The 4,529-nt window shown below is 43.1% G+C and overlaps 1 protein-coding gene across 1 annotated transcript in view; it reads right to left on the reverse strand.

The window, feature by feature from the left end:
• LOC122539646 (solute carrier family 15 member 2-like) overlaps nucleotides 1-3,464 on the reverse strand; it is a 103,429-nt gene extending 99,965 nt beyond the window's left edge. Inside the window, exon 1 of the mRNA XM_043674644.1 lies at nucleotides 3,401-3,464. The gene's annotated coding sequence lies outside the window, so the exon portion shown is untranslated. The remainder of the gene's footprint in view (nucleotides 1-3,400) is intronic.
• Nucleotides 3,465-4,529: the final 1,065 nt, after the last annotated feature.

Here is a 4,529-nt window from a genome sequence, read left to right on the forward strand (position 1 = left end):
TAGTGCAATGGTGATCACCTGTAATGTGACATGAACCCAAGGTCCCGGTTGAGGCCCTCCCTATGGGTACCGAACTTAGCTATCAGTCTCTGCTCAGCCACTTTCCTCTGCTGCCTGTCCCGAAGTCCACCTTGCAGGATGGTCACACGAAGGTCCGAGGCTGAATGTCCTGGACCACTGAAGTGTTCCCCAACTTTTTAGATTAGAATCAATCTGAACATGATGGCATAGACAGAGAACACAGGGGGCCAACACCTTCAACATATTGTCCAGCTATCACCATTGTTAACAGCTAACCTGAGAATGCAACTTCAAAAAAAAGGTTTTGTGATTTACACATGAAAGAAGTGAAACTATCACTGTATTCTAATAGATGGAAGGCTTAACAGACAATCAATGTTTCAATGTGTAATTTCAGTTACATCACACTGCTATATTTTTGCTATAAATTCTGTGTTACGATCGAGCCCTCCACTATCACCTGATGAAGGAGCGTCGCTCCGAAAGCTAGTGTGCTTCCAATTAAACCTGTTGGACTATAACCTGGTGTGTGTGATTTTTAACTTCCAACAATTTAGTGAATCAAGCTGTACAGTAAACATTGCTTGAAAGGCAAGTAGTGCTGAAGTGGAGATTTTATACCAGTCGATCATACTGTAGAATTATTCACTGTGAGTTTTACTCAATCAGGCAAGTCCAAATTGTCCATTAACTCAACACTGGTCTGGTAAGGTTCCAACTGGAACCCCAACCAGAGCTCTTGTCCTCACAGCGTGATCTCGGTCAGTGCTCCATGCACCTTGCAATTTGTATTTATAGGAAGGCCATGCTCCTTTACTCAACTGCAAGTCTATTCCTTGGTAAATGCCATGATGTGGAGCAGCTGGTGTTGGACTGGGGTGGACAAAGTAAAAATCACACAACACCAGGTTATAGTCCAGCTTTCAGGGAAGGAGCAGCGCTCATGTGGCAGGAGGCCAAACAGATCAGTGTGCCTTCAACTTTCACTCACATCGGAGCTGATCTCAGCTGAGGTGGGTCTTCGTATTCAAGGAGGGCCAGGTCAGTCAGGGAGAAACAGGCAGCAGGAGTTACCCAAGGGTTGCACTCCTAACAAACAGCCAACGGCTACCAACCTGGAAGTGCACATTAGCAGAGCAGGATTGCCCAAATAATCAACATGGTGCAATCCACAGTCAAATAACGTATCAATTCTCAAATAGAGCTATTGAATGAAGAATGGCAGCTGTGTAAGATATCACAAGGCAAGGAGAAAACAGATAAAAAATACCATTTGGATCTGTGCTGAGAATGGGATGAAATCTTAGGCATTAAAAATCACAGAATTGAAATGTAGAATAAACTGGAATGTTGATAACAGCCACAGTCGCCCAACAGGTTCAACGTCATTCAGCTACCGTATGCTGAGACTGTAAACTCACCCACTGCTCAGTAAACCTTCCTTCTGAAAATGATTTTCCAAGTGATCCCAGCTCACCACAGACAATCCTTCCCTACCCTATGATTAGTAACTTTCTTCAAGCATGCTCCCAGAAACTGTCCAGGGGCTCCTGCAAGGAAGCACCAAGAATACACCACGATCAATCTATTGTACCTGGCAGGAAAATCAGACAGAAGGAAAGACAAACACATTCTTAGTAACTGGGGTTGGGCAGCTTACAATCATCCACCATCCTTCTAAACACCCTCTCAGACTGTACTGAGTGAGTGACTGTAAATCCACTGTACGAGTTAGAGTATAACATTACAATTATATAGCACTTTTCACAATTCACTACCATCACCTTCTCAAGGGCAACTAGGGACAGGTAATAAATGCTGACCAGCTAGCAATGCCCACATCCCACAAATGAATTTTTTCACAATTCTCAATACATCCCAGTGCTCTTGACAGGTAATTAAGTACTTTTCAAAGTGGAGTTCCTATTTCAATGTAAGATAAGCAGCAAGCAAATTCTCACAACGCAATCCCAGATAAGCAATAAAATAATCAGATTATCTGTTTTTAAGTGATAGTTGAGTGATAAATACTGAGCAGCAGTAACCCTACCTGCTCTTGTTCGAATACAGGCAGAGAGCTTTCACATCCACCTGGGATGTGGAGGATCAGTGCTTACAAATAAACCTGTTGGACTATAACCTGGTGTTGTGTGACTTTTAACTTATCCACCTGGGAGGCAGTTTTTCCATACTAAAGCTATTATTATTTTAATGTTTTTATACACCTTTGATCTCTAACTTCAAAGGAAGACCACCATGTTTGCACAGAAACAAAGAAACTATTTCCTCTGGCGGGAACAATCCAGAATAAGGAGGTCTCACCTTAAAATGACACAACACCAGGAGTATCGGGCTCTTCAGGAACTAAGTACTTATTCACATTGAGCAAGATGGAAATCTGTAACTCTTTCTACCAGTCAACTGGAGCTTTCAAATCTAAAATCATTAGATTGTTGTTTGGTAAGGATCACAAGGGGTATGGAGTAGAAGTGAGCAAAAGGAGACCAGCTACAAAGTCGTACACGCACAGTGGAAAAACAGGAAATGCATCGCTGAATTAAATACATTACTCAAAACCAGTCACCTCACTGAGAATGTCAGCAACATGACCCACAAAAACTGGTCTAAAGTATTTCTCTCCGATAATTCATTGACTGTATTTGGTTCTGCCCAGGCCTGAGTGAAAAAGCGCAGGATGGCCAAGTATTTCATCACTGGTCTCTACAAAGCTGTGGGGTCTCAGCTAAGAACTACTGGCCACTGGCCTCAGTCTTTCCAAACTAGTAGGAAGTGAGTGTGTGTTGAAGTTCAAACAGGACAGAATGTGTTGGCAGCAAAAGTCATCAGCCTTGTGGCTGTCTTTCTATGCGATCAAATCAATGCTGACATTTGCAGCAGTCACTTTGATGAGATGCTGAGGTTTGCAGCCCAGACACTGTGAAAATGGTGGACCCCACTCAAAGGCAGTACAGAGGAAATCTCAATCCCAGTGACCAGCAGTGCCCGTGAAAGCAGTTCCCAGTGAGTGCCCAGGGAACCCAGACCCAGATGAGGCATGGTGCGAAGGGAATCTGAACTTTAGTGAGCAACAGTTTCGAAAGAACCCAAAGCACAGTGAGAGACCGTGCCCAGGACACCTAGATCTCAGTGAGGCAGTGCTCAGGGAACCTGCACCCGAATGGGAGGTCCGAACAGCCTCCTAGTGTGAGAATCTAGAATACCGATACTAGATCAGTGTCACTATTTTGTCAAAGATATTCCATTTCTAAAGGGAGAGGCAATAGCTTAGTGTTTACAGCCACTCAATAAGCCACACTGACCAGACAGAAACTGGAAACATGAGAAAAATAAACATTGGTAAACATCTTAAAATACTTACATTTACAATGTGCTTGTTGAGTTTGAGTTTACTGTGCCGCGTCTCCCTGGTGAATTGTGTTGCTTTAAACCAGTTTGAGTTTTGATTGTAGTGTCATGTTACAGCCAGCCAGGGTTCCCAGCTCCAATCAGATTTAGCACTAGCAAGTGGGCAGGGAACAGCAGCGTGCGTTAACGTACCTGCCCAGTTCCTCTCCATAAAACTCCAAGTATCATGTACAGGAAATGTTGAAAGAAAACATCCCACACGCTGTATCCTGTGACTGCTGGAGTCTCCCAGCTCACCCCACACATACCAACAGTCCCTGATCCTGAACCTTTCATCATTTCCTTTTCATTAATTTGTCTCTGACCTAACCCTCACCAATCCCTAACCCTCACCAATCCTGCCCTAAAAGGAACTAAATTCTGTTGGGTTGGCACCCTACACCACCAGTTTCAAATCCTTACTCTCCATGTATAAGTTCAGATATTAGTATGCTATTACCTATGCATTACAGACTTTCATTTGATTTGATTTGATTTGATTTATTATTATCTCATATACCGAGATATAATGAAAAGTTTTGTTTTGGTGCAGTACTTGCAGATCATACCATACAAAGTGCTTGACGGTAACAGAACAGAGCGGAGAAGGTGCACAAAGAGCAATATCAATGGTAAATTTAAACTTGAGAGTTCCATTCAGGAGTCCAAAAGCTGGAGAAGAAATTTCAGGGGCCCTGGCTGATAGTTTTGCATCATCGTTAGCCACGGGTGAGGACCCGGAAGACTGGGGGGTAGTGAATGTTGTGCCATTATTCAGAAAGGGCTGCAAAGAAAAGCCTGGGAACTACAGACCAGTCAGCGTAACATAAATTACTTGTGAAGATTCTGAGAGATAAGATATCCATTCATTTGGAAAGACAGGATTTGATTAGGAGTAGTCAGCATGGCTTTGTGAGTGGGAGATAATGCTTCACAAATTTGTTAGAATTCTTTCATGAAGTGGCTGGGAAGGTTGATGAGGGCAGGGCAGTAGACATAGTCTATACTGATTTCAGTAAAGCTTTGTTAAGGTTCCACATGGTAGGCTGTTCTGGAAGGTTAGATCACATGGAATCCAGAAGGAGCTGGCAAATTGGATACAT

This window comes from Chiloscyllium plagiosum, chromosome 33, assembly GCF_004010195.1.
Source record: "Chiloscyllium plagiosum isolate BGI_BamShark_2017 chromosome 33, ASM401019v2, whole genome shotgun sequence".
Classification (NCBI taxonomy): domain Eukaryota; kingdom Metazoa; phylum Chordata; class Chondrichthyes; order Orectolobiformes; family Hemiscylliidae; genus Chiloscyllium; species Chiloscyllium plagiosum.